The 21974-nt window shown below is 39.8% G+C and overlaps 1 long non-coding RNA gene across 1 annotated transcript; it reads left to right on the top strand.

Annotated features, from left to right (window-relative positions):
• The first annotated feature begins 528 nt into the window (after nt 1–528).
• LOC111096032 lies at nt 529–21472 on the top strand. Its single transcript, XR_005360087.1, has 3 exons — nt 529–959; nt 13321–13425; nt 20778–21472. It is a non-coding gene; the product is annotated as an uncharacterized LOC111096032 (long non-coding RNA).
• Nucleotides 21473–21974: the final 502 nt, after the last annotated feature.

The following is a 21974-nucleotide window of genomic DNA, read 5'->3' as shown; positions in this document are numbered from 1 at the left end:
GCCTCCCGCGGGCCCTGGACCCATCGTTGGAACCGGCCGAGCTCCTGGTGGTCTTTCGGACTGGCCTGGTGCTCCACGCAGCCCGTTCTTGGGGGCCGCTAGTAGTTGAGGGCGTGGGAAGAAGACCTGCCGGCGTTCCCGGGGGGGGGGGGGGCGGGGGCGCAGAGGGGGAGAATCTAAGTGGGCGCCGAGATTCAGGCTGTTGGGAGACCGGGCCCTCAGACAGTAGTTTCCAAGTGTGCAAGTGTATAGTACGGCGGCACCGGGGGCCAGAGGTGTCCCCTGGGGCAGCCGCAAAAAGGGGGCCTCAGGCGTAAAACCAGGCCTGCCGAATTGAAACCAGGGCCCGAGATGTCAGGCCGGGCTCCAGAGGTACAACGGAGCGTAGGACAGGAAACCCAGCACCTGACCTAAACCGCGCAGTGACGTAACCGCAGTGACGTACACCGCGCAGTGACCTATACCGCGCAGTGACGTAACCGCAGTGACGTACACCGCGCAGTGACCTACACCGCGCAGTGACGTAAACCGGACAGCTGATGTAAACTGCGCAGTGACATACACTGTGCAGAGACGTACACCTAGCAGTGACGTACACCGCGCAGTGACCTAAACTGCGCAGTGACGTAACCGCACAGTGACCTAAACCGCGCAGTGACGCAAACCGGGCAGCTGTCGTAAGCCGCGCAGTGACGTACACCGTAAAAACGGGGCACCAGCGGCACGTAAAAGCTCCCTCCCGGAGCCCCTGGCGCTGTGGAGGGAAGGCGCGAGGCGGGAGCGTGTGTGTGAGCTTCAACCGGCTTCGTTGAAGCCTCTGCTTAGACCCGCGGCCTGCGCCTCAGGTATGGCTTAGGTCACCTTTACCGTGGACTCATCCGTAAGATCCAGCTTAACAACTTTCTAAAGACAGCGGGGATCCAGCCTCCATTTTGGATGGAATCTTTCTGTGGTAATTGGTACGTGTATTTTGTATTACATTTGCTTAGCATTTTTGTGCCTTACAAGGTGTATTCATTCTTGATCCGTATGGCGCCCTTTCTAGGTAAAGAGGGAACCGTATTCCTGATTCAGTCCACTTTCTGCTACGTCATACAGATTTATCTCTGAATAGCCCCGACCAGCCTGTAAGCTTTTGTAAGGCTGGAAGCACATTTTATACTTCTTTGCATCACATCAGTGCCCTTAATAGGAAAAAGTAAATGTGTTTTTGTTGATTTATCCTTTGTAAAAATTTAATACGGGGGAACTTAAAAATACCTAGACGACATGCCAGATTTGGCAGACTCTTTTAGGATTAAGCAAATTGTAAATTTTTAGGACCCCAATCAATTCCCAGTGTGCGTTTGGGATGTGAAATCCAGAGAGTTGGTATGAAATAGAAGTCTCTCCATGCCTTTTTAAAATTCAATTTTATTTCACTTCCTGAAACCTGGTCTGTTCCTTATAACGTTGAAGGTAAAATTACAGAGAAATCACTATGTTATTTACAAATGTAAAGAAATATAAGAATTGGCTGCCATTTAGACTCTCCAGGAATTGCTTTATTATTATTTTAAACACTTTATAAGAACACATAAATACATGAAGAGACCATTTATCTGGAAATATCGAGCAAAGGACCAATGCTGATAGTTTTTTCATTGTCACCTAGCATTTTTGAATAGATAAAATTTTTAGGCACTTAAAATATCTTATCCCATTTGAGAGTCAGCACAGAGTTGAGTGCCGGGAATAAAATGATGTAGTTCTGAGTCCTGATTCTGGTATTAAGCACTTGTCTACATTTCTGCAATTCCTGATAATTTTACATATTTCATATAATACTCATAAAAATTAATGAGATTGTATGATCATACTCTGTAAATTGAAAGGCATTGTAAAACGTTAACTATAATTTGTTGGAAGTTTGGAGAATGGTCAACAATGTTTTGCATAATAAGTTACTCCAAGACTTAGTGGTGTGAAAAAAAATGATCATTTTATTTGCTTCATACACTCATGGCTCAGGAATTCGGAAATGGTTTGACCAGGCAGCTCTTGTGTGATTGTGATCACATGTTGGCTATCACTGGAGTCCTCTGAAGGCTTGACTCCCAGAGTGACCAGGATGGCTCGCTCCCATGACTGGGAGCTAAGTTGGCGGTTAGCTAGAACCTTAGCTGGCGTTGTGAGAGCTTTCTTCTCTTCTCCAGCATGGTGGTCTCAGGGTAGCCATTTATTAAATGAATTCCCTAGAATGAGTGTCCCCCAAAAACCAGATAGAAGCTGCCTAGCTTTGGAGGTCATGCAGCATCATTTAGTCTGCATGCCGTTGGTTACAAACAAGTCACTAATGATTAAGGAGAGAGGATAAACTCCCATCTTTCAATAGGAGGAGTATCAATACTATCACAGACATATTTTAAAACCACCGCTTGTCATTAGAGAATTCAGAGTAGAGAGAATTTAAAATGAACATATGAATTAGACCATATATTTACACATTTTTGTTAAAGACTTATTTTCCTGTTCCTAAGGATATCCTATACCAACATTATTTTGTTAATTTGGTGGAAGTGGTGGTGGGGTTTCTCAGCTTTTATAGAGATCCATCTTGTTCTCTAATAACATTCTCCTTGCGCTATTATTTGAAGGGATAACCTATCCCTGGATATCTTCTTTGTCACCTAACAGGATGTACAGTTGCTTTTTGTAGTCTCATTTGATTCATTTATTTGAGCTTTATTGGCTTTGCCATTTTCAGGAATTCTGTAATCAATAGGCAAATATCCCTAACCTTTCAGCAGTTTAATAACCTATGACTTGATACTATTATTAGCATGTATCTGTTTCAGAGGCCAATTATCCCAGCAGGTGATTAGGTTTTATCTCAGGCATCCCAGGTGGGGATTTTCCCAGCCTGCTCTGTAGCAATCCCCCAGATACCTCACAATCACATCTTCTCTGTCTGGCACTTCTGTAAACTGACTGCCAGGTGCAGTTTACTCTTCCAAAGAAGGATTAGCTTATTTGCATCCATATGTGCTTTGTCATGTAGAAGGATTGGCAGGGAAAGTTGCTGGTGGTACAATTCCTGCCCCCAGGTGATGCCAAACCTCTCACTGTGAAGTCCAGTGGGCATATTTTGAGGAGGCTGCCTGCCAAAGAGAAGGCTCAGTTGTTGCATTGTTCCTAGCAAAAAGCAAATCTTTTCTGTAAGAGGCTCAGAATTTCCAGAATTGGGTTTAAGAAAGTTGAAGGAAGTATGTGTTTAATAGAAGAATAGGAGAAGATAGCTAGCATATCTTCTAGTGACATTTGGGGAATAACGTTTTTGTGATTGTTGTTACTGTATTAAATTCATCTCCTTTAGTCCTCCCTTTTGTTAGAGCATTTCTGATTCTTGAGAACCGCTTCCACGGGGGCTCTCCACCCATGCGGCAGTAGGTTCTTGTGTCATCTTAGAAACCACACATCTACCACCATGAGCTGGCTGGGGGAATTTCCTCAAAATATGGCCAGAAGGGAGAGATTTCAGAATACAGATACTGTCACAAAACAATGTATGGTGTTGGTTACCTTATATTGATTAACAGAAATGTTCGTATTGACCATACTCTAACGTTATTTACTATGGTGAAAAGTCCGTTACTGTGGCAGAATGGGTTCAGGCATAAGAGAGTATCTGATTTGATTGAAAATTCTTCTAATTCCTGAAGGTGGGACCTAGGGCAAGTTGTGCAGTATCTCTAAGCCTTAGTGTTGTCAGCTATAAACACGTATGGATAAAAATGAATGGATTCCGGCTAAGGGAGAAAACATCTGCAGTAATTTCAGGAATTTCAGTGAAACCATTTGCTCACATCCCTGAAGTTGGTGATATGTAGGAGGACATTTTGAAAGGCTTGGCAAATTGTCATATCTGCCATTTGCTGAAGTCCTTGTTTGGTCCCACCATTGCTTCATGGAAATTGTTGGTTGTTTCTTTTTCACCTTCCATATCTCTGTGGAGTGCCCCTCATTTTGGTTCAAATGACAATGACACTGATAAATATTCTTTGGAAAAACTGTGTATGTGGATTAGTATCTATTTGAAAATAATTTTGTAAAATCGAACATGTTGAATTACAGTTTTTTTCTAAAAAAAAACTTTGCTCCACAAGATTCAGCCTTTAAAAGAATTTAACAGGGAAATAGTAAATGGATTTAAAAAAATATGGGTGGATACAAATTTAATTTGGATTGCATACTCTCCAGATTACTGCTTTGTAGCCAACAGTGAGCTGCTATCCAGAGCATTGCTCTGGGTGAGGTTGCTGAGGAAGCACAATGTGCTCCCAAGGCCAAGCTGTTGGTCTCTTCTGAAGGGTAGATTCTCTGGATCTGTATAGCTGCTGGGCTCAACTTTTATAGAAAAATTGTTAGGTAATCAGCTTTGAGCCAATAACTCAAATCCAGCAGGCCTGTGAACTGCTTTGCAATCCATGTTGATAGTTTGATTAATTGACAATATGGTACATTTAATCTATAATAGAGTGAGAACAATCCATAAAAAATTCTACCACTTCGGATCTTTTTTTCCACTCAGGGAGTGCTCTCTGTTAATAGGGAACCAGGGAGGCAAGTCATGGAATGGATAGATATTCTCCTTTCAACTTTGATGAAAATGATTTTCTAACATGTGCTGAGCTTTGAGGGTTGGAAAGATGAATGCTTTAAGGATTGTCGCCCTTTGTCGAAAATTCTGTACCCATGTTTAGCCAAAACTCCCTCCTTTGTAAGCAGCCCAGCATGTTTACTGGAGCATTCCAACTGTGTTCTTCTGTGCACCTCCTTCCTTAAACACAGTGGCCAGATACAGATCCCCTTGTCTTCAACCTCATCTTGTGAGGACACTGTCCCTGCCGCCCCATTTCCTGATCTCCTTTCTGTAACTACATAGCCATAATGTATCGATTATATCTTCGGATTGCCCTTGATGTGCTAAAAACTAAAGGAAGCAAGCCATTGTCATGCAGAAACTGTAGTCTTACATACATAATTGGGCTAGAAGTAGTGATTGCAAATGAAATTTTGAACTAGAAAGATGTGGAACCATTTTGGGTATTTGTCTTTACGACATTTGAACCATCTTTAAAGCTCTATTAATTGGTCCTCCTTTCTCTCCCAGCCTTGACTGCTGACCCTGAGCTGCCAGTAGAAGTTAAGTCCTTCTGTGAAAGTGATTTAGTGTTACTTTTGTATGAATAAAGACCCAGAATCATGAGTAAAGACAAAGAAATGGAAATCTGATGGTTAAGCAGAAGTTATAATTATTAAAGTCATTTGTGGTAGATAATGTTTTATGTATATTCTATGTTGAGCAAAGGCAGCTCTAAAAAGAGTACATTTTTTACCTGTGTATGTCTGTGTACGTGTGTGCATAGCTTTTATATATATGTTGTCCATAGACTTTCATATTGTTAAAATAAGTTTGAAACAATACTAGAGATCATATATTTTGCTTTCTTTCTAGAATTTATTGGGAAGTTACCATATTTTTAATGTGATATGCATTTGTAGTATGACATTCAGATTTTGGGCTCATGAGAACTCCCTAAGATCACATTTAGCAAGGGGTGTCCACTTGCCTTCAGTGCCCATGAATGAAATGAACCAAACATCAGGTAATAGGACAGTTGTGAGATACATAATGTGTCTGACTGCTTGTTGGTCAGAGTGGCGTTGAGGAAGAATTAGAGGGAAAAGGAACAAGCAGTCTTTACTCTGCTTCTACTCTTCTTGCAAAGCATTGTATTCTCATGTATATCCAACTTCCCTGTACTTGTGCACCTGCTTACTTTTCCTGCTAGATTATAATAACCTTTAAAGAAATCTTAGTTCATTTTTACCCCTCAAAGCACCTAGTGATGCTCCTTGAATACATTTTGGTAACTAAGGAGGTAGACTTAATTATTTGCAATACTTAAGCTAAATGGTGAGTATGCTTTGTAAACCACCATTGTTAGTGAAAAAATTCAGGTAGTTAGGTTATCACTCTCCGTGGGTTGAATGTGGCCTGCAAAAAGATATGTCCAGACCCTATTTCCTAGAAACTGTGGATGTGATATTATTGGGAAAAAGAGTCTTTGTAGGTGTAATTAAATTAAGGATCATGAAATAAAGAGATCAGCCTGGATTATCCAGGTGGGCCCTAAATGCAGTAAGTTTCTTACAAGAGACATGCAAGGGAGATTTGAAGAGAGGAGGGGGAGGTAGCATGACTATGGAGATGGGGATGTGGCCACAAACCAAGGAACATTATGGCTGGCAGCCACCAGAAGCTGGGAGAGAGATATGGAATGAATTACCAGCCTATAGTCCCTGAGACAGTACAGTCCTGCTGGCATTTTGATTTTGGACTATTGGGCTCTAGAGCTGTAAGAGAACAAGTTTCTGTTCAATAATGAAGTTTGTAGTACTTTGTTGCCACTGTCCTAGGAAACTAACAAACCTCAGTTCTGGACGAGTCCTCTAGAGACCACCCTCCCTGTATCTGGAGCATATGGGAGGCTAAGTGGGGCTGTGAGCTTCCTGATGTTCCTTTCTTAAAGGCTTTACAACCCCATGCTAGAGGGCTTCTCCTTGGTATAGATTCTGGGGACAGTGGATACCAATTCTCACCGAAATCAAGGCTATAGCTGCTGTACCGTCCAGAGAACAGCTGAGCCCTAGAGTTGAGGGTCCAGGAGGGTTATCCAGGAGGATACCCTACCCCAGGAGGGTAGTAGCACCTATCCCAGGAGGATAGGTGCTACTATTAAAACCTCCTGCTTTTTGAATGATCTGTTGGAACCCTACATTTATTGTCATTAGGAATTGAATCCCTGTAGGGAGACAAGGTACTCTTAGACAACAGAGACTGTTTCAAGATAACAGCTGAATACACCGCTGACAGTGCAATAGAGGAAATCATAGGGAAGGGAGTGTTTATATGTAGACAGATACTTTCTGGAGGAAGTAAGTCCTGAGCCAGACTGTGATTAAAAAAAAAAAAATATAGGGGATTTGAATAAGTGTCATATGGGAAGGAATATATTTTAGGTGGCAGCACAGAAGAAAGAATAAGTGGAAGGGATGAAAACTAGTGATTGCTTGAAGGGAAGATCAGGAGAACCATGAGAACCATGTTGAATGCTAACTGAACTAGAGTGTTCAGATGCCATCAGAGGACTTTGGGTTTACTAGTAATGCACTGAGGTTTGGTGATCAAGGTTGTGAGGCTGCATGCTCACAAGGAGTGTTAAGGAGTTATCACTGATGAGGTGGGTGACATTGTGGGTCCACTACCACATCCAAGTCTCCTTCCTTAGCAACTCTTCTCTGACTTCTCTGAGCAAGAATAAATGCCCTCTTTTCCTGTGTATCCCATGCATAACTCAATTACTGTTGTGGAGTATCCCTCCGTGTGGTTTGGATCCTCCTAACTTCAAATTTTTTTTTTTAATAAATTTTTATTTATTTATGATAGTCACAGAGAGAGAGAGAGAGGCAGAGACACAGGCAGAGGGAGAAGCAGGCTCCATGCACCGGGAGCCCGACGTGGGATTCGATCCCGGGTCTTCAGGATCGCGCCCTGGGCCAAAGGCAGGCGCCAAACCGCTGCACCACCCAGGGATCCCGGATCCTCCTAACTTCAAAAGGCCACCAAGGGAAGTGTATTTCAAGCACCTAGCGTTGGTCCTGGCTTCCAGCAGGTGCTCTAGTACCACTTCTGTTGAACTCAACTAATTGTCAGGAGTGACACCCTTAGTATATTAAAGACCCATACTTTACCTATAAAGCTGTAGTACAACCAGGAACTGCACAAAAGAGTTTTAAGCATTATTCATGCTTAGTCAAAGCAAGACCGTGGTGCCTAACTCAGGAAAAACACTCATATTTTCAGTCTCTGGACATGGCCCTCCTAAGTGGAAAGAATGTCTTCATTGAGTCAGTGCTAGGTTCAGAGGAAATGTGTGGCTAAAGGACAGGGAATTGGCAGTGTTTATTGAGGACCTGATTGTGTACTGAAAACTGTATTTGAGATCATATGCTAGCAAAGAGTATTTCTGCCTTGGATATCGCTGAGCTTGTATTCTGTCAACTTTCTTCTAAGTATGTAATGTGCTAAGGTGAAGGAAAGGAGGAGCATGGGACCAAAGGTTTCAGGGGCTGTTGGTGGGAAACATTCCAATTACCCTGTTCTTTGGGAGACATGAATGAATGGGAAATACATTACAAAAGAATGTGTAGGAGTAGGGTTGGAGAGGAGAGAAGAGCATAACCTACCAGCCTGTGTGCTGTCTTTGCTGTGTGAGCTGCTGGATGTAAATGACTGTAAGAAGGCATTTGTTGTGATGGATGCATAAAACATAGTTCCTGCCTTTAAGGTAGTGGATGAGAGACAGGAGTTGCATCTGTGCTCTAAGTTGTATTTCCTGGCTTTTATGTATCTGAGCAGTTTGCAGATACCAGCCACATAGCTTAGAGCGGTAGCTTTATAGTTTCCCCCTTTACCATGGCTACCTCTTTACACTTACTAGTAAATAGATGCATTGCCTAAAATAGGTTCCCAAATATCTGGACATATTCAGTCCTTTAAAAAAAAAAGGAGAATAGTTGAAAGTTGATAAAATTTGATGCCAGCAATTCTGCATTTCACCTGTGCCACTGTCCATGCTGGATGTTGATATCTGAACCTCTTTTCCTTCTTAGTTGGCAACTTTAGGGCATATCAGTATTGATTTTAGATCTGGATTCAACTGTTAAATTTACATACAGAATGATTTGTCAGAGCATTCGATAATTTGTGTCGTCTTCTGAAAAATTTGGTCCTTATAATAGCCCTCTCCCCCTTCTTACGGGAGACAATTCAGGCTTGATTCCCAGTGCGATGAAATGACCATATACTTTTTAAACCATCACCTTTGTCTTATCGTAGAACTGGAGTTAGAAGATCGTTAGTGTGTTTACTTGCCTGGGTGGCTCTGCCAGTTAAGTGTCCGACTCTTGACTTTGGCTCAGGTCATGATCTCAGGGTTGTGAGATGGAGTGTCTCATTGGGCTTCTTGCTGGGTGGGCATGGAGCCTGCTTAAGATTCTCTTTCTTCCTCCCCCTTTACCCCTGCTCCTGCTCAAGCTCTTTCTCTCTCAAAAAAGGATAAGCATATTTTATTTATATATTTCACTGAATCACACATGCTATATGGTCCAACAAAATAAAATATTCATACAATATAGTTAGGAAGGAATATTTTGAATCTCATGAAATACTTTTATTCAATGGAAAAGCCAATTAAAAGTGTATACAGTGGGAGTTCAGGAAGGATGGCATAATAAGATATTATATTTGTTAAATTCTCCTGAGTATGGGCATATTCAACATTTATGTCTCTCTCTGTTTGCAATTTACATGAAGTGTGTAGTACAATTATCTATTAAAATGTATTTTCACTTTGTGTTGGGAATTCAAATATTTTATCTCTTAACCTCATCAGTAAACTTTCTTATAAGCTTTTTAAAGAAAGAAATAAAAGTAGAGCTTGACATATCCACCAGAATATCCCAAATGAGAAATACTAACAATATTTAGCATGGTTAAGGATGCAGAGCAACTGGGATCCCTTTTTTTTTAAAGCTTATTTATTTTTAGTAATCTCCACACCCAGTGTGGGGCTCAAGCTCATGACCTCAAGATCAAGAGTTGCATACTTTTCTGACTGAGTGAGCCAGGTGTCCCACAACTGGGATTTTTATACACTATGAGTAAGAGCATAAACTGGTACAACCACTTTGGAAGACTGGCACTATCTGCCAAGCTAGATATATACACACTCTTTTACCTAGGAATTTCATTGTTAGGTATAGAAACAACTGAAAGGCTTATCATATTCACCAAAGACACCTACTAGAATGCTTGTAGCAGCACCATTTGTAATATCCCCAAGCAAGAAACTACCCAAATGTCTACCAAGAGTTGAGGAAGTAAACAAACAAACAAGTATCTGTAAAGTATCCTACAATAATGAGAATGACATATTGTTATAGGTGACAACAGGAATAAATCTAAGAAAAATAATATTGAGTGGAAGAAGCCAGGTGAAAATATACCTTAAATAAAATTAAAAAATAGGCAAACTAATCTATGATTTAAGAATTCAGGAAAGTGCATAAGTTGGGATATGGCACTCAGAGGAGTAGTGCCTAGGAGAGAGGGGGCTTATAGGTGCTGAGATTAGTATTCTATATCTTGATTTGAGTGATGGTTCCTTGGAGTGTTCACTTGTACAAATTTTGTGTCTTCCCTGGTGGGAAGAGTGCTGAGTGGTTGCCTCTTGCCAAGCATTACCTTATTTGAGAGGATGTTTGCTGTTGGCAACACCAAAGCTGGTTATAAAGAGTGTGATGGGGTACTTTCCCTCAGCAACAGTTTCTCCTGTGTCCCCGATGTGGGACTTGATCCATGGATCCAGAACCATGCCCTGAGCTGAAGACAGACGCTCAACCACCAGGCATCCCATAATTGATTAAATTACTTTTTAAGGATTTTAAAAATTAAGGATAGTCTTGGATTAGGAAAGAGATCTTTTCATGCTAAGATTCCTACAAAGTGTTAATGACTTAAAAAAACCCCAGTGTTTAAGAATAAGTTAAAACAACATGATTTGATGTTTTGAAGAGATGAAAACATATTTTCACAGAAGAGAAAAGCAGCTCAGAATAATCTTGTTAAGAGACTAGATATGCATACCTAATTTGTAATGGCAATTTGATTTATAGTATATATAATACTTATCAATGGAATAAATATTTGCTATGCAAAATAAAGCACATCAAATTGAAGTGAATGAGGAATCAACTTTGTTTTAAATTAATCCTAAGAAATTTGAGGAAAAGATAATTAGCAGTTAGACTTGCTATGGGAGCAATATGACAAAGCCAAAATAAGGAAGCAATAAAATAAACGACAGTAGAACATATCCTGAAATAACTACCTGCGTATATTGCTTTCTGGGGAGACAAAGAGAACAAAACAAAATCCCAAACATCTTCTCTTAAATGTATATTCAAGTCTTAAATCTCTAAAATTTGGGTAAAAGTTCATAAACACAAAACATGGCTTAAGAAATATTATTAAAAGTGAAGCAATTGCTGAAAGAATTATGCAGAAATTAAAAGCCTTGAGAATTCCCTTTAGATATCTCAGAAATACACATGTATAAGTGAAGTATGTCCAGAATAATAGAGAAGATATTTAAAAGGCCAGAACTATTTGTTGGAATGTAAATATGGTGTCACAAATATCTCAAATTTCCTACGTATAGGGCTACCTAAATACTTCAAGATCCCCCTGTGTGCCTGTGATAAGGTGTTCACATAAAACAAGGCTTTTGCTTAGTATCTCTGTAAAGTAAAATTACCAAGCTTTTCTTGGACATTTTACACATTTAATCTGAATATTCCTAGTAACTAAAATAGATGTGAATGAATGTTAAAATATACAGGTGCAGCATAGTTCTGGTTTTCATGTTAAGGATCTGTATCTATAACATTAGGAGAACACTACTTTTACCATATTTTATTTCTGTTACTTATTTGAAGAAGGAAGAGGAAGAGGAGAAGTGGAGGAGAAACAGGAGGAAGTGGAAGAGAATGAGAAGGGGAAGGAGAAGGAGAGGAGAGGAAGGGAAATGGAAAAAAGCAAGAGAGCAGACTTGAGATTTTAATTTCCTAATCTGGCTGAAAAATATGGATTCCTGGACTCCACGTCTAGCCTGTTGAATTAATAAAAATCTGTTTGGTGGTTCTGATTATCAGCAGAGCTGGGAATAACTGGGTTAGAGAATACTGAAATTGTCAGAACGTTGACTGACCCTCCTGAGTTCTACCTTATAAAGATTTTATCAAGTGTTAATGAGATTGCATACTGGTTTTCTTTACAATTACTTTCATTGTCTCACCCCAAAAGAATGAAGAATGTGGGAATCTCAGACCTTATGGCCAGGCCATGTGGGGGAATATTTTGGAACAGAGAAGGCTTCCTGGGCTCCTTAATTATAACAAACTCCTTGAGGACAAGAAGTGTGTCTTTTCTAACTCTACCTGTGGTGCCTAATGTAGAATGATAGTAAAGGTACTGAATTTGAGGCATTATGCTGATTTCGTGGGTGCTGCCCGAGACTAAATTCCAGCAGAGACCTTGATTTGTTAGAAGTTAATTATGGCTAATAAGAAGCCCATGATGCTGGAATTAGATTAAAAATAAATCCATTTACACTATAAGAGCATTGATTGAATTTCAACCCAAGGAATCACTATTTCTTTAAGGTCCTCATTGGAACATACAAAACCCAACCCCATTTTGAGTAGGTCAGTGGTTTCACAGGGGAAGAGAAGTAGCAATATCAGATGTAGGAAAACAGGAAAATACAGTTACTTTAAGAGCATTCCTGGTATTGATCTTGGGTGGGTAGCAAGCAATGGTTAACTTCCTAACATATAGGAGAAGTTCAAGCATATCTTTTAGTTAAATCAAATAGGAGATTTCTGTAGGGTCAGATATGTGGGTTTAAAACAAAACCCTTTTGTGTTCAACTTTAATTAAAATAAAACAAATTCATCCAAGAGACAGCTTTCACAGAAATAATCACAAAGTAAATTTAATAAGGAAAGGTGATAATCTTAAGATATCTTTTGTTTATTTTTTCAAAAATAAATACATTTTTGTACATTTGTTACATTTTGAGGCCAGATCTACCAAGAATTCCAGTATGATTCACATGTTTCAATATGATTAAGTGAAAGGATTTTTAGTGCTGTGACTAGTAATTTGATTAACTAGGGGACAGAGCAGAGGGAAAGGGCTCCATGCTGAGTGTAGAACCTGATGGAGGACTTCGATCTCATGATCCCAAGATCATGATCTGGGCTGAAACCATGAGTCAGACATTTAATTGACTGAGCCACTCAGGCACCCTAATGCTGTGACTAGTGTTTTATTTGGGACCTTCTTAAATACTCTATGATATAAACAGGGAATAATTTCAGAGTAAGAGTGTTTTACTTTCCGTAGAGATATAACAGAAGGGTTCATAGAAATTTTTGCACTTCAATAAAGTAATTTTGAGACCCCATACCTTTGTGCAAAATATGATAGGTAGTAGCTTTGTATAGTATTCTTTGTAACTTGTGGCATATAGCAAGACATCTGATTTAGAGTCCAATAGAATTACATTTTAGATAAGGTAGCCAACTGTATAAACACATTGTTTCTGTAAATTTCACACTGCCTTGTTATTCTGGCACCTGCTGTTCAAGGAAAGAGGAAAGTGAAGGAAATAAAACTCAGCACAAAATAGAGCGGGCACTTGAAGTGGCAACTGCTGGGAAGTACAAAGAGGAGACACACAACAGAAAGACAAGGTGTGTTTCTTAAAGGAGGGGGAAGAGCTTATTTTCCATAGAATATTGTTCTATTTAATTGAGAAAAAAATGAATAAGGTGAAGTAAAATTTGAGAGGAAAAACAAGAAGGTTTTACTTGGTTTTAGCTCACAGAATATTAGAGCTGGAATGGATTCTATAGAATCCCAGTCGTGTCATTTATGATTGAAGAAAGGCTCGGAGAGGTTAGTACATGAAATTCACGCGGTTCACATGATTGTAGAATTCGGTCTGGAACCATCATTTCTTGTGTAAACTAAATACCCACTTCATTTATTTAATTATGTAATTTTTCATTCCTGGAAAGATGACAATAGAATTCACAGAGCATTTGAATGATTTTGGAGGAGTGACATACTGGAGGTCAGAGCTCTTCCTTCAGCAACAAGATGGTTCTCTAGTGGACACTGAGCCTCTGGGCCTTAGCCTTGGGAGGAGAGGACCCTGTCCTGTGGCCATGGTCCTAGGAGCAGAGAACAAGAAGACATCTTAGACTTCATTATCTGATTCCTTACTCTCCTTACAGATGTAGAATCCTAAGGGCCTTGCTAGGATGCTGGAGATTCTTGCAGTGTAGACTGGTAGGGAAATTCTTCCTAAAAAAATTTTTTTTAAAGGATTTTATTTATTTATTCATGGAGACAGAGACAGAGAGAGAATGAGAGAGAGAGAGAGAGAGAGGGGAAGAGACACAGGCAGAGGGAGAAGCAGGCTCCATGCAGGAAGCCTGACGTGGGACTCAATCCCGGGTCTCCAGGATCACGCCCTGGGCCAAAGGTGGTGCTAAACCGCTAAGCCACTGGGGCTGCCCTAAAAATGTTTTTGAGAGTCTAGATTTTAAGTAGGTGTCCAGCATCCACCTGTGGAACTGTATTGAGTGCCTGGAATATTGAGTATTCATCCCTTTGTGGCCAGGTCGCTGAGAAGAACACAGACTGGGAATCAGAACATCTTGGAACTGGATTTTGACTCTGTAAAGGGACAGTCTTTGTGATCACATATACATACTGAATTCTCTATATCTCTGTTTATTGTGATGGAGAAGGACAGATGGCATATGAAATGCCTAGTAATGGCCTTGTCTGCCAAACACAGAAGAGTCAACAGTAAATTCGCATAAATTTCCTTCTGTGTTCCTGAAGATATTCCTGAAGATATTTTTTTGATGCAGTGCAGAATCTGATAGCTTTATTATTATTATTATTTTTGGTTATCTAATTTGCAAACTTGGAACTAAAAATACTAAAAATCCTCTTAGGTCACTGTATAATGAGATGATGAGCAATTTCCTTAAAAGCAAAGAAAACAGGGGCACCTGGGTGGCTCAGTCAATAAAGTGTCTGCCTTTGGCTCACGTTGTGATCCCCGGGTCCTGGAATCAAATCCCACGTTCAGGCTCCCTGCTCAGCAGGGAGTCTGATTCTCCCTCTCCCTCTGTTTCTCCCCACTGCTTGTGCTCTCTCTCTCTCTTTCTCAAATAAATAGATAACATCTTTTTTTTTTTTTTAAAGCGAAGAACACTATTAGTCACTATATAAACAAGCTCTCTATTGACTCCACTGATTTTCGTATCCTTTTATCTAAATACCAGTTCTGGTTTGAACTGTTTTTAAAATATGTAATGGGCTACAACAATTCACAGTATTTGGACAAAGAGGGGTGGGTGATGCATGGCTAGAGCTGCAGTACAGCTGGCATAGAGATCAAGGTTCTGTGGAGGAATGGAGCTTACTAATTTCTTTTTAAATTTAATAAGATATACTTAATATATAGAAAATTGTGTGTAGTGTGTACATTTTGGTGGGTTTGTACATATGTATACAACCTATGATAATCATTACCACAAATAAAGTAATAAGCATATCCATCACCTTGAAAAGTATTCTTGTGTTCCCATGCTTTATTATTATTTGTGGTAAGAACATTTAGCATGAGATCTACCCTATTAACATGACTTTAAGTGCACAACACTGTATAGTTAACTATAGGCTCTAAAGTTACACTTATACAAGATGAATAAGTTCTGGAGACCTATACAACATAGATTGTATGATTTTTAAAAAAGATTTTATTTATTTATTCAGAGAGAGAGCGACTGGAGAGAGAGAGAGAGGCAGAGACACAGGCAGAGGGAGAAGCAGGCTCCATGCAGGGAGCCCAACGTGGGACTCGATCCCAGGTCTCCAGGATCACACCCTGGGCCGAAGGCAGGCACCAAATCACTGAGCCACCCAGGGATCCCGTATGATTTTTTAAAAAAATATTTTATTTATTTAAGAGAGAGCATGAATGAGGGGAGGGATGGGGGCAAAGAGAGAGGGAGAAACAGATTCCCTGCTGAGCAGGAAGCCGGATGTGGGGCTCAATCCCAGGACTCTGAGGTCATGACCTGAGCCAAAGTCAGATGCTTAACGGGCTGAGCCACTCTTGTGCCCCAAATTATATATATATTTTTTTTTTTAATGATGGTTATTCAGTGCATTGTGCTTTGATGAGGTTGGTTGATCCAAGCGTAATGTTCTAGGGAGGAAAGAGCATTTAGAGTTGTGACCTCAAATAAAAAAAACCCCAAAAAACTCAATTATAGAAGATTGGCAAAAACCTTAGATGAAAACAAAAACAATCACTACAGCTAAAGAGAATGTTGCATGGAATATAAATTATAGCAAAAAAGTAACACCATGTATAGTTTCACTTACATCGTAAGTATTTGAAAAGTGATATTAATGTTTCTTAATATTACCATAGTTCCTTTCTGCCAATGGATTAAAAATGTACTTTTATAATGTCCTTTGTTCATTCAGCTTCATTCACTGAGTACCAACAATATAGCAGAGACTATTCAGCCTCACACTGAATAAAGCTAGAGATTTACATGTTTAAATAAAACATCTTGGTGGGGCAAAGGGGACAGTGAACAAGCACACAATATGCCTCTAGACATGATAAGTGTTATGAAGGCAGACAGAGAACCTAGAGGGTACTAAAGGGTTCTGGTCTGTCGGAGATACACTGGCCAAGAAAGGCCTCCCTGAGGCAGGGACGTTAGACAGAGGCAAATTAAGTGAAGGATGGAGGCATATGGAGTTCTGGGGGAAGAGCATACCAGATACAAAGAACAGAAAAAACAAGCACACGGCATTTTTTGTAAGTAGGAAGAAGCATGTCACGTATGCAGAACAAGGAGCCCAGGTGATTCAAAGAATGGATAAAGTAGGAGCAGAAAGAGAGAGAGACCTATAGGCCATAGCTTTTGTTCTGAATTTTTGAAGCTGTGATTGTTAATTTTATGTGTGAACTTTGCTAGTCTACAGTGCCCTGTTGTTTGGTTAAACACCAGTATAGATGTTGCCATGAAGGTATTTTTTTATTTTTATTTTTAATATTTTTAAAAAAGATTTTATTTATTCATGAGAGACACAGAGAGAGACAGGCAGAGACACAGGCAGAGGGAGAAGCAGGCTCCATGCAGGGAGCCTGATGTGGGAGTCCATCCTGGATCTTGGGACCAGGATCTGAGCCGAAGGCAGACACCACTGAGCCATCTAGGCATCCCAAAGGTTTTTTTTTTTTTTTTTTTTTTTTTAAGATGTGATTAACATTTAAATCAGTAGACTTTAAGTAAAGCAGATTACCCTCCTTAATGCAGATTACCCTCCTTAATGTCATCTAATCAGTTGAAGGTCCTAAGAGAAAAGATTGAAGTCCCCTAGGGAGGAAGGAATTCTTTCTTCAGACCGAAACATAGAAATTCTGCTTGAGCTTTTAGTCTTTAGACTCTAGACTACAACATTAACTGTAGCTGGAATTTCTAGCCTGCTGGCCCATTCTTCAGATTTTGGACTGGCCAGCCCCCAAAACTGCAGCAGCCAATTTCTTGAAATAAGTAAATCTCTGTCTCTCTCTCATTTTGTCTCTCTGTCTCTCTCTCTATATCCTACTAGTTCTGTTTCTCAGGAGACCTCTGACTAATATAGAAGTCATCAGATTGATTTGAGCAAGGGCATTGTATGATACAATTTGCATTTCAAAAGATCACTCGTACTTGGAGGAGGGAGAATTGACTCTGCAACAAGAGAGAAGCAGAGAGACCAGCTAGCCGGCTGTTCTGTTTTGTAGATGAAACCTGACAATGGCCTGGAAGTGATTGGAGGTTGCTGAAAGTGAGAAATATTTTGCGGGATTTTTGGACAGATTAGATGAAGAGTGTGAGAGGAACAGATAAATCAGTTTTGGGCCTGAGCAGCTGTGTATGTTCTATTTATAAAGGGAGTTCTGGAAGCCCAAGTGAGGAGCAGGTGTGCACAGGTAGAAAAGGAGGGGGAGGGAAGATGTATTAAGAATCCAAAGTTTTATTTTGAGCACATTAATTTCATGTTGCCCATTTGCTATCCAAATGGAGATATCAGGAAGGTTTTTAGCTGCAGGCATATGTCTCTGTACAGTAGTTAAGAGCACAGCCTCTGGAGCTACAACATCTGGTTTTGGGGCACCTGATGGCTCAGTCAGTTAAATGTGTGCCTTCAGCTCAGGTCATGATCCCAGAGCCCTGGGATTGAGCCCCACATCAGGCTGTCTGCTCAGTGGGGAACCTGCTTCTCCCTCTCCCTCTGCTGCTCCCCCTGCTTGTGCTCTCTCTCTCTCTGTCAAACAAGCAAATAAATAAAATCTTTAAAAAAAAGAACATTTGGTTTGGAATCCCAAATCTACTCTTCAGGTAAACCTCACTGTCTTGGTCTTCTCATCTGAAAAACAGGTTGATAATAAATATGCCTTATTGAAGTGACATGAGCCATTGAATTAATCAACATGTGTAAGCTCTTAGAATGTACCTGGATGATCACAGATAATGTTATATAAATGTTAGCTATTATTATAGTCAGAGTTTTCTCTTTCTGGCCCATCAAATAAATTCCTAGTTCGAGACAAGGGACTGAGGAATGCCTGCTTTGTATAGTTTTTGGTTGCCAGTGCAAAGGTCAGACTATAACAGGAGTTGTGCTTGTCTTCCCTTTGCCTGGACAGTGAACATTGTTGGTGTTACTTGGAGTGATGGCATTCAGAAAATATCATGCTTTGTAGCTGATTGCAACATCAGCTTCTCTGATGCAGCCCTACTTCCCCAAAACTATCTCCCTGCCTTCACTACTTTTTCTCTATTATGCTTATCACCTCTCATATGCTGTATATGACATGCTTATTTATTTATTTTCTGTCTCCTCTTGTGGAGTATAAGCTCTAGGAGGGCAGGGATTTTTGACTCGTGTTCACTGTTAGCAATGGGACGAGTGCCTAGAGGTTTGAACGATGTTTCCTGGTACTAACCATTCCCTTTCTCTGTTTCTTGTTCTATTTTGTCAACTGTTTTCCTATGAGAAAACCATATCAAAAAGAAGGATGGACATTAATACGATTCTCTGGATTTGTGCAGAATGTCAGTTTTCATTGAGACAAACCTTCTTTATGAAGTGGAATTTTGGAGGAGGCCTCTGATGGTAGTTTCAGTTTTGACTTTGGAAATCAATTCCAGAATTGACACATAGTCTCCTGAATGTGATGGTACTTTTTGCTGTTGGTTATCTACTCGGTTTCTCTGCCAGTCTATGTGTGGGCAGCATTCCATTCCAATTGTGGATTCTGATCACAGATTTTTACTCAGCAGTGCTTGTCGATGAGGGGCATTGAAAGCTATGCAGGGTGGAGGTTGATACATGGCCCAGTCAATCTATGACTTATGAGACCTATTGCAAGTCCAAGGCACTGTATTGATTCTGCCGAATAGACTGGAAACTGACCTTCATCGCACAGAACTCTCTAACTTGCTCCTTGTCTGTTTATTCCCAATGGAGCACTTGCATCATGCAGCTTTGTTCCAAAATCATTACCTTTTATTTCCCTTTACATTCCATCCTGATTTTACCATAAGTATGAAGAGTGGACAAATTGATGTCTTTATTTAGCACAAAAGCAGAGGTCCTGTTTCATTGTCAGCTTTTCAGAGGCAGTTGATTTTATCTTCTCTCACTGCATGGTTTTAGTACAGAGATATTTTCTTGGACATGCAGGCCTTGTGTTGAAATAAATTAGAGTTGATCCTTATGCTGTTTATACCAGCACTTCTTATCACCCTTAGCTTATTGTATTGTAAGGAGTGTTTAAAGAATACTTTTCACTTATCCTGATTAGATTAGTATTAGAACTATTTTCTTATTTCTCATTGTGGTTATACCAACCAGCACACCATACATAGTACATGGTTGGAGTTCTACAAATGATGGTTGAAATAAGTTAATTATTCATTCCTGAGGCTGTACAAGAAGGGACATTGACAGTTTGCTCTCAGGTCTTCCTTTTATCCATAGAATGAATTCTAGTCTGAAATAGGACTTTCCTCATCAGTCATTCTCTTTGTTCTTGAAAGTAGGTGTGGACTGGACCTCAAGATACCTGGAAAAAATAACCTGCTTCTGGATTAGGTTATAACCATCTTTGTACCTTTGAATTCCAGGCATGTTTTATATCATTAGAGGATGGTCATTCAGTTTTAATGACTAAAATTATAGAACTTTTTAGCTGGAAGGAAGCTTATAAATCTTTTACTGGAGAATGTTCATTATATAGAAAAGTAGTTGGGATTGAGAATTTAGGGATTGACTCCAGGGCATACGACCATCAACTCATGTGGGAAGGAAATTCATGGCCTCCGAGCTCTACCATGATATCAGAGCTTAGTTTGGAGGTAATTAACTTAAAGGCAGAACATTAACATTTTAAGCAAACTTATGTTCTTTTAAAAAAATTTTTTAGTGGCACCTGGGTTGCTTAGTCGATTAAATGTCTGCCTTTGGCTCAGGTCATGAACTTGGGGTCCTGGGTTCGAGCCCCATGTTGGGCTTCTTGCTCTCCGAGAGTCTGCTTCACTCTCTCCTGCCTCTCCCCCTGGCTCATGTGAACACTGTCTCTCTCAATAAATAAATAAAATCTTAAAGATTAAAAAAAATATGTGTATAGTTGATGTACAATGTTACGTTAGTTTCAGGTGTATGACATAGTGATTCAACTTCTCTATATGTTATGCTGTGCTCACTATAGTGTAGCTACCGTCACCATAAAATTATATTACAATATTGACTATATTCCCTATACTGTGCCTTTTATTCCCATGACTTATTCATTTCATAATTGGAAGCCCATATCTCCTCTCCCCTTCACCCATTTTACCCATCCTCCTGCCCTGATAGCAACCGTCAGTTTGTTCTTTGTGTTTATGGGTCTGATTCTGCTTTTTGTTTGTGTATTTATTTCAAACCTGCATTTTTTTTTTTTTCACAGATGACTTGTGTGCCCACTGAAGGCAGTCATTCAGAAACATTAGTCTATGAGTTTGGTTTCTGCAAAACACATGCTGAGTCACTTTCTTGCGGCTGTTGATATTCAAAATTGTCCTGTCATCACCTAGGTCTTTGCTGTTGTTGTTCGGTTCACCCAAGGAGAAAAAAATTGAATTGAGCAACGGAAGATATACAGACAATAAGATAAATCAAATAAACACCCCCTCTCCCTGACACACTCCAAGGTGAAAAGGAAAGAGAAGAATTCAAATAAAACCTTCTAAGAATAATGACTCATTCATAGTAAATGTCATATCCCTTATCTAGAATCTGTGATGTCATCATTATTATTTACTTAACATTCTAGACTGTGCAACTCGTACTGTTTGTTGATAGTGCATCAAAGGGCAGGGAGCCTCAGGGCTGTTGTTATATGTCAGTATATCCTGACAGTATGGTTATTTATTTATGCACAAATAAATGAGCTTTTTATATGGTGTGTTGAATGGTAAGTGCTGGGGAGGAAAAAGTGAAGGAGAAGAGGTAATCTTGATGAGTAGGCAACCTTGGACAATCATAGGAACATCCTATTTTAAATACACTTCCCAGGTTTCCAAGTTATATCCTAAATACCCTATATGGAGCAGATGTGGGCAAAACCATTAACACTAAGAAAATGGGCTCACAACCATGAAGAGAGGCATTTGCCTTTTTGATGTGCCCTTAGTCTTGTGCAGATTGTTCAAAAGTAATGAATGCATACTAGAACTTATTTTCCTTAATTTTACTAAATTATAACATTTATTTTTATTTGTATCTAGAAAGTGCTCAGACATATGAAAGGATATCTATTAGTTTTATTTTTCCAATACAAAAGCTAAATCTTTGTAGATGATTTTGATAGCGATTCAGATGGTTGATCAACTAACAAATTGTTTAATTAAAATTTATTTAACTTTATTTATTTTTTTTTAAATTTTTTTATTTATTTATGATAGTCACAGAGAGAGAGAGAGGCAGAGACATAGGCAGAGGGAGAAGCAGGCTCCATGCACCGGGAGCCCGATGTGGGATTCGATCCCGGGTCTCCAGGATCGCGCCCTGGGCCAAAGGCAGGCGCCAAACCGCTGTGCCACCCAGGGATCCCATTTATTTAACTTTAAAGAGGAATCTTTCCTTCCCCTGTTTTTATTTTTTA

The sequence above is a fragment of the Canis lupus genome, chromosome 5, assembly GCF_011100685.1.
Source record: "Canis lupus familiaris isolate Mischka breed German Shepherd chromosome 5, alternate assembly UU_Cfam_GSD_1.0, whole genome shotgun sequence".
Taxonomy (NCBI): domain Eukaryota; kingdom Metazoa; phylum Chordata; class Mammalia; order Carnivora; family Canidae; genus Canis; species Canis lupus.
Note: the sequence above shows the minus strand (reverse complement) of the source record. Positions and strands in the feature narration are given on the sequence as shown.